We start from the raw sequence: 19,653 nt of genomic DNA on the forward strand, positions 1-19,653 counted from the left end.
CTTTCTCTTCTTTATTCCAACATTAATGGGGAAGCAGCTGTTTCTTCCTCTTTGCAAATGCTCTACAGTGAATCATCTTAGCCTCTCCGTAAAATTTTAACTTAATGGAGTCCTGGCATTTCTGATGAGCTGAGGAACTTAATTTTATAGAACAACCTATTGAACAAGCTGTTCTTGGACATTCCCATCTCAACTAAATGTTAAAAGTATTAAAATTCACATTAGCACAAGAGGAAATTTTGCATGGGTAATCCTTTAATACAGTGTTTTATGGCTCTATTAGCTGCACAGCAGCTGGTGACATGATGAATTTAATCCATTAAAAAATTCAGGAAGAGGTTTAAAAGTCAGCTTTTTAAAACATTATCTTGCTGCAAGGAAAGAGAACTTCTCCTCAGGGCCCAAATCTTGGAGGCTTCACACTGGGGCAGGTATGGGGAATGCACCCCTGCATGACAAACTTTCATAGGTTTACAGATTCACACCTTACAGAGGGGTTATGATGATAAGAGAGAACCAAGGATACAAGGAATTCCTTTCTTTTCCATCCCTTTCTCCTGGACTCTCGGAGAATGGTTACTTTTGAAAGGTCAAGTATCATCATGTTTGCCGATTTGTACTTACCAAGTGCTTAGTACAGTGCTCTGCACACAGTAAGTGCTCAATAAATATGATTGAATGAATGAATGAATGTGTGTGTGTGTGTGTGCGCGCCTGCGTGTGTGTGTGTAGAACTGGTTTTTAATCAAAAATCCCCCCCAAAATGTTCTTAAATATACCTCTCAAAAATGATATGATTTTGAAAAATCTGCACAAAGAAATGTATGACTAGAATAATACAAATTAGATGGCAAGCTTCTTGTAGGTAGGGAATGTATCTATCAACCCTACTGAACTGTATTCTCCCAAGTGCTTCATACAGTGCTCTGTGCACAGTAAGCACTCAGTAAATACCATTGGTTGATTGATAGAGTGGAGGGGAATCTAGAGAAAGAGGAGAGGTGAATGCCCAGAGAAATAGAGTTAGTCACTGGGGTACCCACCGCAGAAATAAGAGAGGCCAGAATCTAGGTCTCCTGACTCTCCACCAGCCCAACTTGGCATTTTAAATATTTCTTCCCAATATGAAACCGAAACTCCTTCTTCTAGGAAGAAATTTGCCCTTTGTCATGGATTCGGTGCATTTTTTTTTTTTTTAGCTAGGACAAGTTCCTTAAAACCAGGAATTTGCTTAGAGGGAGAATTTCTTTGTTTTGCATAAAAATGTATTCTTTGGAAATGAGAACAAATGAATGTCACCTTACATCAAATTAGTGAACGTTTGTAGAAAAATCAGTTACAGTATGCAAATACACTTGAACTGACAAAAATGGCAGTTTCAAGCAGCAATATGTTTATCTGTAAGAATTGTGTGGGCTTTTGGGCTTATATTTTCACAGTTTAAACCCTGGGCTTAAAATTAAAAAAAATTCTGCTTAACACTGGGCAGCCTTATACATCATTACAGTAATTGAATTAAAGGGGTTGGGACATCAGCACAGGTCCTGGGCTTCTGACCAAAAGTCCTGTGGCTAAACCCTGACAATTCAATTGATCAGTCCGTTCATCAGTGGGATTTTTTGAGTCCTCACTGTGTGCTTACACACGGTACTTAGTACTTGGAAGAGTACAGTACAATAGAGTTAATAAACATGATCCCTGTGCCCTCAAGGAGTTTACAATCTACAGTTGCCATATCATATCCATTAGTTTAGTTAGGGAGACAGAGGCTAAAAGGAATTATAGGTAGGAGAAGCAACTGAGAATAAGAAGACTATGTGCACTAGTCCTGCGAATTGGGGTAGGGTGAGTTTAAGGGCTTAGGAGGTAGATGACACTGTAGAGGGAAAGGAGATGAAGGATTGTCATGAAATCTTCCTGGTGTAGATGAGATTTTAGTTAGCTCAGATTAAGCCCTGGAGAGACTCCACGGGCTCCTGGTACTTATAGTCCCACTAAGCTCTTAGGAATTTCTCAACATGAGTGAATCTTTTGCATTTGCCCAAGAGCGTTTAACACAGGCCGAGCTGGTACAAAAGTCGGCTCCTTGGGTCCATTCTGCCGTGCCCTCCTCTTCCTTCAGTGAGGAGGTGGATGCCATCGTTTCAGATGGCACAATCTGGTAATCAAACAGACACCCATTAAAAGGAATGACTGTCAAAAAAATTTCCTGCCTATTCGCTATTAACGACCCAGAATGTGAAGGTGCAATTCAAATGGTTTATTATTGTTACCCGTCTGTAGCAATATATTACAGTTTACGCTTTGGTTTGGAAGTTGATTACAAGTTTTATGAGACTGAGTGCCTGTTATTGGCAATCTTGATGTTTTTCTTTCCCCTGTTACATGTCACAGGCAATTGATTTATATGTAGTCAATGAATTTTGTTGTATTCCATCATCTGAATAAAAAAAAATTAAAGAAGAACAAATGTACTGGGGAACACAGAGAGGAGAATGAAGGTTATATGAATAATAGGAAGGAATTTGAAAATATTAATATTGTGTTCTGCTGGGGGATCATATTCCAAGGACTTAAAGGTATTCAACCATTTTTCTTCTAAACTTGGGATAATACAGCAAGCCCAAAAGACCTTCTGAAACCATATGTTGCACTTATTATTTGAGGAATAAAAATATTACATTCCTTAATTGCTTAGAAATAGCTTCATATGGATGCAGCACTTTGCAAAGACTTTAACAGGATTTTCTCATCTTCCATTTCAACTCCCTAAACCTGCTTACATTAATTTCACTGTGTTCCACATAGAGTTGATACAACACTGTTAGCTAGGGAATATCTTTCCTCTGTTTCTCGAGAGAGTTAAACTTATTCACTGTAACATAACTGGGATTGCCAAACAAGTGTATATGGCCCCTACATGGACCCTGCCCTCTGCAAGCATGCATGCCGCAAAGTTAAGTAATACAGTCCTTGTACTCTAGGAAAGTACACTATCATCACAGGCTATTGTCTACAGTTATGTAGTTAAAATTTAAGAATTAAATCCTAAAATGGTTTTTAACAGCAAGAGCCATGCTCAGGTAGTAGTAGTAGTAGTAATAATAATAATAACAATCACATTTTTAAGTGCTTACTATGTGCAAAGCACTGTTCTAAATGCTGGGGAGGGTACAAGGTGATCAGGTTGTCCCATGTGGGGCTCACAGTCTTAATCCCCATTTTACAGATGAGAGAACTGAGGCACAGAGAAGTTAAGTGACTTGCTCAAAGTCACACAGCTGACAATTGGTGGAACTGGAATTTGAACCCATGAGGCTCTGACTCCCAAGCCCGTGATCTATCCATTGAGCCACGCTGTAGTGACAGTAGTAGCATTTTTGAGCTCCCACTTCATATATTGCACTGTACTAGGTTCTTAGCTCCTTGAGGACGCTAGGAATCCCATTTCTAAAGTATTATAGTCTCCCAAGCACTTTGTAAGTGTGCCATGCACATAGTGAGCACACAATAAATGCCATTGATTGGGAAGTGAAAACTAATGAAGAGACACTTTCTCTGCACATGAGGAGTTTACACTCTAACAAACAGAAGCCCAGCAACCATCCATTCTTTCAGGAACAGTCTTAGGAAATAATGATAATCATAATGATAATAACTGTCATATCTGTTAAGTGCTTACTGTACTAAGCACTGGGGTGGATACAAGCAAATCGGTTTGAGCAGTTGACTCCAGAGTTGACAGCTGGACTCTGAGTCCAGTTGACTTCACATTTTTGGTGTGAAGAAGTGAATCTAGATTGGTTTCTGAGAGAGTTGGGTGAACTCACCTCAGAAGAGACCCTGAAGGAGCAATCAGGGAGACGATAGATTGAATGCCAGTTCTGATAATCTCTTTATCCATGCTCAGATATGGGGGGAAAAGGTAGTTAGCAAAATTTGCACATGAAGGACAAGGACATAGAAAATAGCTCAAGAAAATTAATGACAAAGCTTTTGCAATGAATGATGCCTTTATAGAGAACACATTTTGACACTTCAATGGCTTTTCCAAAAGTGATAGAAAGATTGGGAGTTGAAGAGGAAGCTCATAGTAGAAATGTATCTGAATTTCTTAGGAAATTATTTGCTGCTCTGCATGAAATTCTGCTTGCAAAATTCTTTTAAATTGGTTTGGATCTAAGCAGCAGTACATGGAATGAAATTGTATGTAAGGCCATGCCAAAGAGGAGAATGATCCAAAGCACTATATCTATTTGTGGGACAAATAGTGGTGACTGGTAACTGCACTGATGATCTTTAAAGAGGATTAAACACTGCACTGATGTTGATCAGAGATGAGGCAATTGGAAAGGATGGTGACAGGCCAATGAAGATAGAGAAATCAAAAAACCCTTTCCTCAATGCTATGTAAAGGTAAATGCAACAACTGGCAAGTCCTCTTGAGCCAAATCAGCTTCGTGGCTCAAACCTGACACCCTCTCTCCTTTTCTGAATGTCCCCTTGGCAATTCCACATCAGCCCTGTGGAATTTATTTCCTCCTGAAGTGATTTCCTCCAGGGTTTCCACTTTTGCGCATTCAGTAGGAAAGTAATGTGGCCAGATGGAAAGAACACAGGACTAAGAATCAGGAGGTTCAGGGCCCTAATTCCAGCTCAGCCACTTACCTGCTGAGTGACCTAGGTCAAGTCACTTAACTTCTTGGTGCTTCAGTTTCCTTCTATGCAAACTGAGGGTTTCAATGCCTGTCTCCCTCCTAATAATAATAATGATGATGGTATTTGTAAGCGCTTACTATGTGCAAAGCACTGTTCTAAGCACTGGGGGATACAAGGTGATCAGGTTGTCCCACATGGGGCTCGCAGTCTTAATCCCCATTTTATGGATGAGGTAACTGGGGCACAGAGAAGTTAAGTGACTTGCCCAATGTCACACAGCTGACAATTGGCAGAGCTGGGATTTGAACCCATGACCTCTGACTCCAAAGCCCGGGCTCTTTTCACTGAGCCATGCTGCTTCTCCTAGACTGCCTGCCCCATGTGGGACAGGAACTGTGTCTGATCTGACTGTTTTGTATCTACCCCCAGTGCTTGGCGCAGTAGTGAGTGGCCCAAACCGCTACCCCTAGGGACGTGGCCACCCCGCCCCGGTTTAACCGTAGTCCTGCTAGCCATTGGGCACAAAGGAGCATACTGAGCGCAGAGGAATGACCCCTTGTTCTCTGCCCACAAGGAGCTCAGCCCCTTTATCCCTCTAGGAGCGTGCGCTTTGCCATCAGAGCATTATGGGAGAAAAGCACACAGATTTCCTGTGAAGAAAAGAAGCAGCATGGCTCAGTGGAAAGAGCTTGGGCTTTGGAGTTGGAGGTCATGGGTTCAAATCCCGGCTCCACCAATTGTCAGCTGTGTGACTTTGGGCAAGTCACTTAACTTCTCTGTGCCTCAGTTACCTCATCTGTAAAATGGGGATTAAGATTGTGAGCCCCCCATGGGACAACCTGATCACCTTGTAACCTCCCCAGCACTTAGAACAGTGCTTTGCACATAGTAAGCACTTAACAAATACCATTATTATTATTTCACACATTGTAAATGCTTAAGAAATACTGCAGTTATTATGATGAATAATATATAATGTCCCAGAGTGGTACATTAGCTATTTTACGTTTGTTGGGAATGTGGGAGAAGGGCAGGGTCCATTGTGCCCCTAGGACTGAGGTCTTTAGTAAAAAAAGATTAGGAAGTACTGTTTTAAGATGAAGGATGCTTCCTTTTGTGTTCTGACAGGATTTTTTTTAAATGCTATTCGTTAAGCATTTACTACGTACCAGGCATTGTATTAATCGCTGGGGTAGATACAAGATACAAGAAGCTCTCCCTCCTCAAATCTGACAATTACTCTTCCCTCCTTCAAAGCCTTATTGAAGGCACACCTCCTCCAAAAGGTCTTCCCAGACTAAGCTCCGCTTTTCTTTATCTCCCATTCCCTTCTGCATCAACCTGACTTGCTCCCTTTTCTCTTCCCCCCTTCTCCTGCCCCAGTCCCACATCACTTATGTAAAGATGTGAATTTTTATTTATTAGTAGTGATGTCCATCTCCCACCTCTGGAATGTAAGCTCATTGTTTATTGTTGTATTGTACTTTCCCAAGTGCTTAGTACAGTGCTCTGCACCCAGTAAGTGCTTAATAAATATGATTTAATGAATAAGCAGGTTGGACACACTCTATGTCCCACATGGGGCTCACAGCCTTAATCCCCATTTTACAGATGACGTAACTAAGGAACAGAGAAGTGAAGTAACTTGTCCAAGGTCACACAGCAGACAAGTGGCAGAGCTGTACAGGATTTGCCTGTATATTCTCAGTGCCCCCACTTTGATGGCAATGCAGATCAAGCAATAATATTTATTGGGCACCTATAGGGTGCAGGGTACTGGATAAAGTGTTTGGGACCGTCCAATAGAGTTAACAGACATGGTCCCTGCCCTTGAAGAGCCTACCAGTTAGTGATGGAGATGGAAATTCAAACAAACTACAGAGAGGGGGGTAAAAGGAAAGGGGCTATATATATATGTATAATCCTCTTTTCCTCCTATGTGAGTTAGGGTTTAAGCAGTAAAGTACGTAAGATACATACATAAGTGTTATGGATGGTTCTGAGTACATAAATGATGAGTTGGCTCGTTATGTATGCAAACTAAACTGGGAAGAAAGGAGGCCAAAGGCTACTCTGGAAGGATGGATGAGACTTCAAAGAAAATGGCAGGATGGTTGAAATTAGGCTGAGCAATGAGTGAGGTATGACAAGGAAATGAATTTTGTGATCCAGAGGATCCATTCAATGTCTAGTCTTTATTTGGGCAGATTAAACATTTGCTTTGGACTCTTGAGTTTGTATTCACATTTGCTTAATTGCTTCTATGCCTTTGGAATTCTTTGGCTTTCCCAGGTTTCGAATATTAGCGAGAATAACAAAGAGGCCAGGTCAAAATAGTAACCTGCTGTTTTAATGCAATACATGCATCACATTATCTTTTCTATTTATAGTTAGCGTCTTATTGTTGAGTTCACAAGGTAAACATCTTTCTTTGAAGGAGGAAATAGAAAAAAAAATCCAGCTGGCTCCTAGTTTCAGAGCACTGTTCAGTGGATTGCACTACAAATGACATACTTTGGTCCTGTGTAGTATTTTCCCAATAAAATATTCATTTCATCCCAGAATCAAACCACACAGTTTCTTCTGTTGGTAAATACTTTCAATTTGCAATTTATTTTCAAAGGTACTGGGTCAAACATTTATTTGGGGACAGATAAGACAGCCACATTTTTTCAGATACAGTTCGGGGAGCTGGAAATCTTTCAGCCCTCCTCTTTCCTGGGAACTCTCTTTGAGACTTCAGAGAGAGTGTTTAATCAATCAATCAATCAATCGTATTTATTGAGCGCTTACTATGTGCAGAGCACTGTACTAAGCGCTTGGGAAGTACAAATTGGCAACATATAGAGACAGTCCCTACCCAACAGTGGGCTTACAGTCTAAAAGGGGGAGACAGAGAACAAAACCAAGCATACTAACAAAATAAAATAAATAGAATAGATATGTACAAGTAAAATAAATAAATAAATAAATAGAGTAATAAATATGTACAAACATATATACATATATACAGGTGCTGTGGGGAAGGGAAGGAGGTAAGATGGGGGGATGGAGAGGGGGATGAGGGGGAGAGGAAGGAAGGGGCTCAGTCTGGGAAGGCCTCTTGAAGGAGGTGAGCTCTCAGCAGGGCCTTGAAGGGAGGAAAAGAGCTAGCTTGGCGGATGGGCAGAGGGAGGGCATTCCAGGCCTGGGGGATGACGTGGGCCGGGGGGCGATGGCGGGACAGGCGAGAACGAGGTACGGTGAGGAGATTAGCGGCGGAGGAGCGGAGGGTGCGGGCTGGGCTGTAGAAGGAGCGAAGGGAGGTGAGGTAGGAGGGGGCGAGGTGATGGAGAGCCTTGAAGCCCAGGGTGAGGAGTTTAATGGAAAAGTACTCCCAGACTATTTGCAGTCATGATGGTTTAAATGCTTTGCTTAGCAAATATATGGCTCCAGTAAGACTGTACCTGCTTTGGTGTTTCCGAAAATGCTGGGAAGTCCCCCCTGCCCCCCGCATTTTTCAGTTAGTGACGACCCAAACTTTGAGAAATGTTAGTTGAAGTGGACTCAGTTACTGACTCTAACTGCAGATAGGGCTGCCCGGAACAATGTTTTGTGGGAGTTTGTTTTGACTCATGTTACAACCAAGTGCCATTCTCTTGGTCAGTGGATGTGAAACATAAAAAGCATGAAGGTGATCTGAGTGTCACAGTGCCTTGAAGAAGCGAGTGGGCAGAGGCAAAAATAGAGGTCAGAAAGGCGAGCCTGTCTCTCCTATGTAGGTGGCCGGTCTCATCGCTGGACAGCTCTTGGTGCCCGGCAATTTAGTGTGCCAAATGGAAATTAGAGAAAGGAATGGCGAGCTAATAGTGACAGTAATGTGGACCATCGCTGGGGTCATGAACTTGGTTAATTCTCTTCCAGAGGGAGGGAAAAAAGGAAGGAGAATGGGGAGGGGAAGGACAATCAAATTCATTTGGCCATTATCAAGTATTGCCGGGGATCACACAGAATGAATGTTCCTGACTCCATCAAGGACATTTCTTCCATTTTATGAGCATGCAGGAAGGAGACATTGCTCAAGCACAAGGGTTCGGTTTGCAGTGAGCCACAAATCACATTTCATTTATCAGGCCTTACAGATGACAGGATATCATCTAATCCCTGGAGAGTCATATTCATTAAAAAGAAATCTTAAGTAATTACAACAATTAATTGACTTGAAACAGTTTCTGGTGGATAAGGTTTACATAATTCATTTGCCAGACAAAACAAGCCTGATTGAGTCAGGGCAACGCGTTATTTAGAAATGTCCTCCTTCTGACACAGCTGGGGGAGGGGGTGGTCCTCAACACCTGAGCCAACATAAGGAAAGGGTGGCTGAAGGGCTGAGGAGGGAAGGTCATCCTCTGTTTTTATAGTGAGCTAACACAGAAAAATGCAGCATGGTTCAACCCAGAGAGGTTGATACAGATGACAACGCAGGCCAAGGAACTGCAAGTTTGAGGGAGGGAGGGAGGGAGGGGGAGAGAGAGAGAGAGAGAGAGAGAGAGAGAGAGAGAGAGAGAGAGAGAGAGAGTTGTTCAAAGGAACAGCGGTCTGACTTCAAGAAGGCACATGACAATCCTGAGAAAGGACCCTCCAAAGGCCACAGGATATACACTACAAGAGGTTGATGAATCCAGATTTAAATACCCTGAGAAGCAGAGTGCAAAAGCAAACAATGTCCCACCCCAACAATATTTTCTAGACATTTTCATGTGCTGACCATATTTCCTGTAGTTCCAGTCTTACCCACTGTGGGAAGTCTTTAAGCCCCAGAGTATGGAGTTCAGCTTAGAGGATATTATTATTGTATTTTCTTTGTTAAGTGCTTACTATGTGTCCAGCACTGTCAGACATGGTTCTGTCGCACATTGGGCTCACCATCTAAGTAGGAGGGGTAACAGGCATGCAATCCCCATTTTACAGTTGAGAAAACTGAGGCACAGAAAAGTTAAGTAATTTGTCCAAGATTACACAGACAGCAATTGACAGAACCAGGATATCTTCATCAGAGAGCTATAGCCAGTACTAGGGCAATGAAATACACTTTCCCCAAAATTTTTTAAGCTGGATTCCTGTCAAATAAAATCTATTTGCCTAATAACCAGGAGAAAATTTCCCTGCGCACTCACTTGCAGTTCCCAAGAATTATGGGTTTTAGCCAAAATGCCCACCTGGGGAGGAAGCAGAGAGAACCTGGCTCTGGATTTTCTGGGCTGGTGATATTGTTGCCAAGCTGTCCCAGGAGGATGAACACAGCAATCACACTTTCAGTGTCTTCATAACATCTCTACAATCCTCCCCTTCCTCTCAATCCAAGCTGCACCACACTGGCCCAAACATCTGTCATACACAAACTCAACTACCCGCATCAAGCTGTCCTCCCTGTTTCCAACTTCCCCTCTCTCCAGTTCATACTTCCCTCCACTGCCAAGGTCATTTATTTTTTAAATGGTTCTCTATCTCCCCACTCCTCAAAAACCTCCACTGGTTGTCCATCCATCTCTGTGTCAGGAGGAAACTTCTCAATACTGGAGTTAAGACACTGTCAGCTCTCCACTACAAACCAGTCTGCACACTTTGCTCCTGTAACACCAACCTACTCACTGTCTCCATCTCATCTCTCTCACCGGTGACTCCTTGTTCACATCCTCCCTTCTGCCTGGAACCTTCTCCCCATCCATATCCAACAGACTGGCACTCTCCCCATCTTCAAAACCCTCCTAAAATTATACCTCTTCCAGGAAGCCTTCTCTAACTCTCATCCCCCCAGCTCTATTCTCCCTTCTTCCTGACCTATGCACCTGCTTTCATAGCCCCCGGCACTCTGATACTCACTCCCATAACTACCTATCTATCCTCTGACTCTTACTTTGCTTATCTGTAAGGTCATTTATTGTCTGTCTCCCCCATTAGATTGGAAGCTTCCTTGTGGACAGGGATCATATCTACCAACTGCATGAGCTCTCCGATTGTGAGGCTGATTCCGTGCCCACCTAATCTGGGGAAAGAAAAGCTACCCTTAAGAAAAAAACGAGAAACAGGTAGGTGCCCAGACAGGATAGCCATATTACTGGTTCTACCTCCTCGTGGCTCTCTGTGGTTAATGGCTCTGCCCCTTTGTGGAGTTCAGGTAGGAGGGAGCGACACCAGGCAGAGAGTTGAGCGAGGAGTTTCCTAAGAGACCACTGTTCAAGCCCATATCCAAACCTGGGCAAGTCATTCTCTTGTAAGTAATAATAATTATGGTATCTGTTTACTGGTTATCATTTACCAACCATTGAGGTAGATACAAGGTAATGGGAAGCAGAATGTTGCAGTGGAAAGGGCAGAGGTTTGGGAGTCAGGGGGTCATGGGTTCTAATCACAGTTCCTCCACTTGTCTGCTGTGTGACCTTGGGCAAGTCACTTTACTTCTCTGTTACCTCACCTGTAAAATGGGGATTGAGACTGTGAGCTGTGTGAGGGACAGGGATTGTGTCCATCCTGATTTTCTTGTAACCACCTCAGTGCTTAGTACAGTGCCTGGCTCATAGTAAGCCACTTAACAAATACCATAATTATTATTATAATCACATCTTACACAGTCCCTGTCCCACCATTAGCTCACATTCTAAGGCAGAGGGAGAACAGCTATTAAATCCCTATTTTGCAGATGAGGAAACTGAGGCACAGATAAGCTAAATGACGTGCCTAAGGAACAGAACAGGCAAGCAAAGCAGCCTAGTCTAGTGAAAAGAGCACATGCCTGGGAATCAGAGGACCTGGGTTCTAATCCCAGCTTTCCCACTTGTCTGCTGTGTGATCTTGGGAAAATCTCTAAACTTCTCTGTGCCTCACTTTCCTCATCTGTAAAATTTCAATCCAATACTTGTTTTCCCTCCTACATAGACTCTGAGCCCCATGTGGGACCTGATTAACTTGCATTTACCCCAGTGCTTAGTACTCTGCTTAGTATATGGTTAGCACATAGCAAATTCCCCCATTATTAATGAGGTCAGGCACAGTGGTGGTAGGATCCATTTGGGGGGAAGGGTGGAAGCAGGGTGTTTTGGAGGAGACATAGGGCAGGGAACTGAGGATAGGGTTCAGAAAGTTAGGGAAGATGGGGGGTCAGGGTACTGACTCTTACCCAGTTCAACCAGAAAGGCTTGAAGACAAAACTAGGGAGGTTAGAAAGCCAGCAAATTGATCCTCTGAGGTTTGAATGGCAGTCACTGCTACTCCTCTCCCCCACCCACCAACTGTTTGTGAGGGGGCCGTGGGCTCTGCAACAGCGTGGCGTCTCGGATAAGGCATGCGTCTGGGAGTCAGAAGGTCAAGGGTTTGAATTCCAGCTCTGCCACTTGTCAGCTGCGTGACCATGGGCAAGTCACTTCATTTCTCTGTGTCTCAGTTATCTCATCTGTAAAATGGGGATTGAGACTGTGAGCCCCACATGGGACAGGGATGGGGTTGGACACCATCCCAGCTTGCTTGTATCCATCCCAGCTCTTAGTACAGTGCCTGGTGCATAGTAAGCACTTGAATACCACTGTCATTCTGCTCCTGACTCATAAGATTAAATGCAGGTGGAGGAGGTGGTCAAAGAGGTTCAAGAAGACTCGCAGCATTGACTGGGCCTGGGCATAAGAACTCCCAAATTTTCATCTACCTATCAGTGGTATTTATTGTTTACTGTGTGCAGAGAACTGTACTAAGCATTTGGAAGAGTACACTACAAGAGAGTTGGTAGACACAATCTTTGCCCACAAGAAGTCTACAGTCAGAAGCTAAGCTGTCTGGATCCAGCACTGATGAGGCCAGGTTTCTAAGCATCCTCTGTCCTAAGGAAATATTTTCTCAATTTGGGTCTCAAATTATGTGTGAGGCTGAAAAGTCCCATTGGGCTCATAAAAGGGTTGTCTCTTGTTGTGTTGCCGTACTTAACGTTTGTAGGGCCCGGCACTGTTTTCTCTTTTGCCTCTTTGTTGCCCTTCCCATTCAAAGCTTTTGCACCAAAACAGCCGCTCCATTCTTGATGACAGCATTTGACTCCTAGTTTTCAGCCCTGTCTGAGGCTTTGTTTTGCCACATCCTTAAAATGTCTCCTCTGCCCTCCTGTCTTTCAGTTCTCCTTACAACGGTTGTTTGGGTGTCCTGCTGCCACTTATTCTCCTCACTTGTTTCACCCAGGATAGCTGGGTTAAGGGGAGCAGAGTTTCAAAACTATGCTCACATGGAAAATGTAAACTTGCCAACTGGAAACGCTCTCCAGAGAACATCTCGTCCAGTTCCCTGTCTTCAGAACGACACTGAAATTCCCTAATGTTCTCAGTTTATTCCAAGCCTTTTACTCCCTTTCCCCAGGACACTGACAGATGGAGCAAGATGGGCTGTGGGGGAAAATACCACATTTCAGATCTTCTCAGAAAAGCGAGCCAATGAGCTGTGAGGAGTAGCTATAGCAGTCGAATCTTTGAAAGATGAAGAGGGCAATTCGAAGAAGATGAAGAGATTCAAAATAAAGTACAGTAAAACTCAAAACCCAACTGACCTGCAGAAGACTACTCTAAATCCCTCAAGCATGATGTAATACCTGCACAGCAACAGTGATGGTGAATAACAGACTAGAATTCCTTCTCTCCATTTGAATTCTGTCTTCCTGGGTTAAGGCGTCCCATGCCATGTTTCAGATGGGAGTGAATCTTTATGGCCAAGTTATAAGCCCCTGAAAATAGGGATTTGTAATGGAAATGCTGGCAGACCCTTCACTGTAGCGCTGCTAGCGGGTGCTTCCGTAATATAGTAAATAAGGTGAATAGGCTCTTCTTATCTCATTTCACAGCTGAGCAGTGTATTGCCAGATAAATCAAATCAGGGTAAACGGCTTCATCTAATAAACTGGGTCAACATATAATGTATTTGTTCAGGTTTGCGCCTTCATTGATTCTCATTTGATTTAAGAAGAGAGATTCCAGGTCATGTTGGCCACATTTTCAGCAAGCCTCCCTCTTTCCCCTGAAAGAGCGAAGAGAGCCAAACCCAACTCAAAACAGAAAAGAAAAAGAAAAAAAAAGGAAGTTTTCTGATGCTTGTACGTTCCCCAGCCTCTCATCTTTATGCATTACCCGGGCCCAGGGGGCGGGGTGAAATGCGGGTGTTGGATGAAGGAAAAAAGAATTCTGAGAGTTAATATCTCTTCATCTGCATTTCCCAATAATGTTTTAGCGATGTTTGCTAATGTATCATTCATTAACCATCAGCCACTATAAAGAACATAATCTATCTCGCAAAGTGGACATTATTATCGCATTAAATCATTTCACAATATACCTGAACGGTTCCACATGATTGGCCTGGCCTGACTGCGCTCAATGCCTCGGGGGCAACTCTTCAGCGGTAATGAGATATGAGGTCTGTCTGTGATGAATATGATATTACTCGTGTCAGTGGCTGCGGACTACACCCAGAATATTTCTTCCTACAGGTTTTTTTTCTATTTTTTTCATAGCTAAGGAACTCAGGCAAAGCACTATTAACCCAGTAAATGAAGCTCTAAAGATCACAGAGTGTATCCATTAGGAGACAAGATTGTGGCTAATCCAATTTTTCTTGCAGGGAGAGGATCCTGAAGCTCTCACAACATCTGGGAATGGCAGGGCCCGTATTTCAGACGAACCTGCAGGTTTTTTGTCCTCCCTTTTCCTCTTCCTCCTCCCTTCTTTCTCTCTGACTCCCCTTATTCTAAGAGCAACAACGAGCTCATTCGTTTTCTCCCTCTGTTAACCTCTAGGATGGTGATTAAAATATCTATGTCCGCCAGAGGAAGCAGAGAAGGGGAAAGGAGGGAGAGAGCGAGAGCTGCCTTCATCATTTAACATTTATAGGGCTATTTCCTCCAGATTTTCAGGGCTCTGTATTGAAAGGATGGAAACCTACAAAAAGATATGGCCAGGGTGCAAGCTCCATCTATATGTGTCCCTTGTTAAAACCCCATTAGAGCTGAACAGCACATTGTTCCTTTTTTTTCCCTCCTGCCTCTGACCCTTTCTTACTTCTTCTGGTTAAAGTGCTTTAGAAGGCAATTTTCGGGCAGGGTATTATTGGCAAAGGGAAAGGAGGAAACAGGTGCTCTGTAACCCCTCAAAGCACACATTTTTGGGGGTGTGTGGTCATGGGAGGATGAGTGGGGATGAGGTGGGACTGGAAACTAGATTTGGGCTGTCCATTTGTTCAGTCAATCAATCAGTGGCACTTATTTAGTTTTTACAGTAAGTGGAGCACTGTACTAAGTGCTTGGGAGGGGACGGTAATAATAATAATAATAAAATAATAATAATAATAATAATAATAATTGCATTTATTAAGCACTTATTATGTGCAAAGCACCATTATAAGCTAAGCACTGGGGAGGTTACAAGGTGATCAAGTTGTCCCACGGGGGGCTCACAGTCTTCATCCCCATTTTACAGATGAGGGAACTGAGGCCCAGAGAAGTGAAGTGACTTGCCCAAAGTCACACAGCTGACAAGTGCTGGAGCCAAGATTTGAACCCATGACCTCTGACTCCAAAGCCCGGACTCTTTCCACTGAGCCACACTGCTTCTCTACAATAGAGATGGTAGATGTGATCCTTGCCCACAAGGTGATTTCAGTCTACAGTGTCCTGATCACTAACTAATGCCCTGTTTCTCAAGCTGGCTTTGACCATCTCATCCCCCTCATGCTTCATTATTTGCATATTCCTGTAATAAGTACTTGATTGTTGCTGCTGTGAATTATCCGCATTTTTGTCTCAACTCTCTACTTCTTTTTGCTCTTCTAGTATTAATATGTTTTTTCCCCACTTAGAATGAAAGATCCTTATGGATAGAAAATAGCTCACTCCTTTAGTCGGTATTTCTCAAGTGCTTACTACAGTGCACCTCATCAAGTGGGCACTCAGTAAATACTACTGTCACTACTACTGCTATTCTTACTACTGTTACTACTACTTTTACTATTACCAGAAGGAAACCAAAATAATCTAATACAATCCTAGTAGGTTAACATTGTGGGCAGGGAATGTGTCTGTTCATTGTTTTACTGTATTTTCCCAAGACTTTAGTACAGTGCTCTGCACACAGTAAGCGCTCAATAAATATGATGGAATAAAAGCCAATAAGGAGGGATTTTCTTCCCCATTTTCTGATGTTTTGCTCATGCTTTTAGATTTTTTTATGTTATCCCTGTACATGAGCAGTTACAGATAAGAAAGATTTTAGAGAAGGATACAGATCTGTAGTGCCAAATATATCTGTAGCGAAGTTACCATAGCCAGGTAGTAGACAGTAAATGAGTCTAGGATAGCCCAAACAAACATCCAGAAGACAGAATCCTTTACAGGTTTTTAACTTATCATCATCACTGTGTTCTGGAGGCTCTGTGAGATGAGGCACACTTAGTTTTATCACTGGGGTAATACTGTAATGAGAACCCTTCCTCAAACCCAGGCCAATTCTTCCCTTCAAGAATAAGGAGGTGTAAGCAGCACTGTTTTCAGGGATTGGAGGCAAGAAAACCCTTCTTCTCCCCACCCTCCCACCATTTTTTTAAATGGTATTTGTTAAGCACTCACTATGTGCCAGGCATTGTTCTAAGCTCTGGGGTAGGTATGAAGTACATTCATTCATTCAATCGTATTTATTGAGCACTTACTGTGTGCAGAGCACTGTACTAAGTGCTTGGGAAGTACAAGTTGGCAACATATAGAGACGGTCCCTACCCAACAACAGGCTCACAGTCTAGAAGGGGGAGACAGACAACAAAACAAAACATATTAACAAAATAAAATAAATAGAATAGTAAATGTGTACAAGTAAAATAGAGTAATAAATCTGTACAAACATATATACAGGTGCTGTGGGGAGGGGAAGGAGGTAGGGCGGGGGGATGGGGAGGGGAAGAGGAATGGGGGGCTCAGTCTGGGAAGGCCTCCTGGAGGAGGTGAGCTCTCAGTAGGGCTTTGAAGGGAGGAAGAGAGCTAGCTTGGCAGATGTGTGGAGGGAGGGCATTCCAGGCCAGGGGGAGGACGTGGGCCAGGGGTCAATGGCAGGACAGGCGAGAATGAGGCACAGTGAGGAGGTTAGCGGCAGAGGAGTGGAGGGTGCAGGCTGGACTGTAGAAGGAAAGAAGGGGGGTGAGGTAGGAGGGGGCGAGGTGATGGAGAGCCTTGAAGCTGAGAGTGAGGAGTTTTTGCCTGATGCGTAGGTTGATTGGTAGCCACTGGAGATTTTTGAGGAGGGGAGTAACATGCCCAGAGCGTTTCTGCACAAAGATGATCCGGGCAGCAACGTGAAGTATAGATTGAAGTGGGGACAGACAGGAGGATGGGAGATCAGAGAGGAGGCTGATGCAGTAATCCAGTTGGGATAGGATGAGAGATTGAACCAGTAGGGTAGCAGTTTGGATGGAGAGGAAAGGGTGGATCTTGGCAATGTTGCGGAGGTGAGAGCGGCAGCTTTTGGTGACGGATTGGATGTGAGGGGTGAACGAGAGAGCAGAGTCGAGGATGACACCAAGATTGCGGGCTTGTGAGACGGGAAGGATGGTAGTGCCATCAACAGTGATGGGAAAGTCAGGGAGAGGGCAGGGTTTGGGAGGGAAGATAAGGAGTTTAGTCTTGGACATACTGAGTTTTAGATGGTAGGTAGACATCCAGATGGAGATGTCTTGAAGGCAGGAGGAGACACAAGTCTGAAGGGAGGGAGAGAGAACAGGGGCAGAGATGTAGATTTAGGTGTCATCAGCATAGAGATGATAGTTGAAGCTGTGGGAGCGAATGAGTTCACCAAGGGAGTGAGTGTAGATAGAGAACAGAAGGGGACCAAGAACTGACCCTTGAGGAACCCCTACAGTAAGGGGATGTGAGGGGGAGGAGGAGCCCACAAAAAAGACTGAGAAAGAGGAGAACCAGGAAAGGACAGAGTCTGTGAAGCCAAGGTTGGATAGCATGTTGAGGAGAAGGGGGTGGTCGACAGTGTCGAAGGCAGCTGAGAGGTCGAGGAGGATTAAGATAGAGTAGAAGCCATTGGTTTTGGCAAGCAGGAGGTCATTGGTGACCTTTGAGAGGGCAGTTTCGGTACATAGGTACATAGGTTGGGCACAGTCCATTTCCCACATGGGGCTCCCAGTCTTAATCCCCATTTTACAGATGAGGGAACTGAGGCACAGAGAAGTGAACTGTCTTGCCCAGGGTCACACAGCAGATGAGTGGCAGAGCTAGAATTAGAACCCAGGTCCTTCTGACTCCTGGGCCGCTGCTCTATCCACCAATTCATGCTGCTTCTCTTCTGCTGCGTCTCTTACCTCCACTGACTTCTCTGAAGAGGCTAGGCTTGATTGACTCTCTGAGGCCTTCCAACCTGTTATCTATTCTACCTCCAGTGGCAAGGAGAATCGAGCTCATTATTTAATAGCTTCTGCTTCCAGGCCAACCTCATGATTTATAAGCATTATAGTAGCCTTTCTTCCCAAGGCCAAAGAAAACTCGGTTTGCTTCCGAGTTGGGATCCAAACTAGTGGGCAGTTATTTTTATCCCCCTACCCTTGTGACCAAATGAAGTCTACTGTCTTGGCCTCTGTTTTAGCTCTTCAGTATCTGCCAATTAGTTTTCTCCAAAGTCCCTGTTCAGAAATAACAGAGGTGACTGGAAGCTTTGTGAAAAGCTTTGAGCTATCTCGACTGGAATCTTAGTGTGGAAAATCATCAGAAAAAAATGGGACAGTTAAATATCGTGAGAATGAATAAGGCTGAATGTAGCTGAACTTCCTTGTGCAAAATAGCAACAGGGCCTTTGTCCAAACTCTGAGTAAATTCAAGTTTGAGTTAAAGATTTATCAAGGCATTTATTCTCCTTTTCACGTTCACATCCTTCTTATTTGGGTAAGGGCTGGAAACGAAAAGTGGTAGAACTAGATAGGAACAATTCTTCTTATGATATTTCTAATCATGCCCAAGTCATGACATTTTTGTTGTTCAGGAGGGGGCTTATTCCAACATTATCTATGTACTTTTCCAAATTGATTAATATCTAATTGGTAACCTCTTTTATTCAATTATTTTTATTCAACTAGAAACCCAATTAACTGCGAAAGAGAAAGACTTATTGAACCATATGCGATATGAGCAAAGACTTTGGAAAGAAGAACGGAAAAGATAAAATGATCTGAAACATTTAACAGCCTAATTGGAAAAAGAAGAAATACTGAAATATCAAAGTGCAGAAAACTATTTCAATGAGCAAATGGTTTTCTTCAAACATATATTCATAAGGCAGATGGCAAAAGGGAAAGTTGGTCCATTAAGAAATAATTATAGTGGATTATTGGAGATTGGGGAAAAGAGAAGCGTAAGATGTATTCAATTTTTTTTTCTAGCTGTGTGTGTGTGTGTGTATGTGTGTGTGCGTGCATGCGGGAGACTGAGAAAAAGTTAAAATCCTCCATTTGTCTTCCTAATAGAAATTCCAACAAAACTGAACTACAGGCTCTTCCTTCATTCCATTGAGAGAAGAATGTAATCTTAAAGGGTGTAAAGCAGATTAAGAAATGCTTATCATTAAATTATGGATCAAGGTTCTTCTCTGGCCCTAAGTAACTCCTTGGAAGCGAGGTGACTTCATGCTTGAATACCATTAAGTGCCTGAAAGGGTAATGCGTCTACCTAAGTAGTGACTAAGGCACTGGGCGGAACAGAACTCGCTCTAGGTTTAATTATGGGCATTCTCCCAATAACCCATAGGGTGAGAAGAGACCAGGGTGCTAGTGACTTTTCTTGATGAAAAGAGGATACAAAGAACATCCTCGGTGCTAAATTATTTTTCTGAGTTGCATATTCAGCAAAGTAGCCTTTTTTTGTGTTCCATGAGCAGGTTCTATTTAAACAGGATCCATCACTTATTTTAACAGTCCTGAAAAACTGGAATGTTAAAGAAACACTAGCTGTCA

This window comes from Tachyglossus aculeatus, chromosome X2, assembly GCF_015852505.1.
Source record: "Tachyglossus aculeatus isolate mTacAcu1 chromosome X2, mTacAcu1.pri, whole genome shotgun sequence".
NCBI lineage: Eukaryota > Metazoa > Chordata > Mammalia > Monotremata > Tachyglossidae > Tachyglossus > Tachyglossus aculeatus.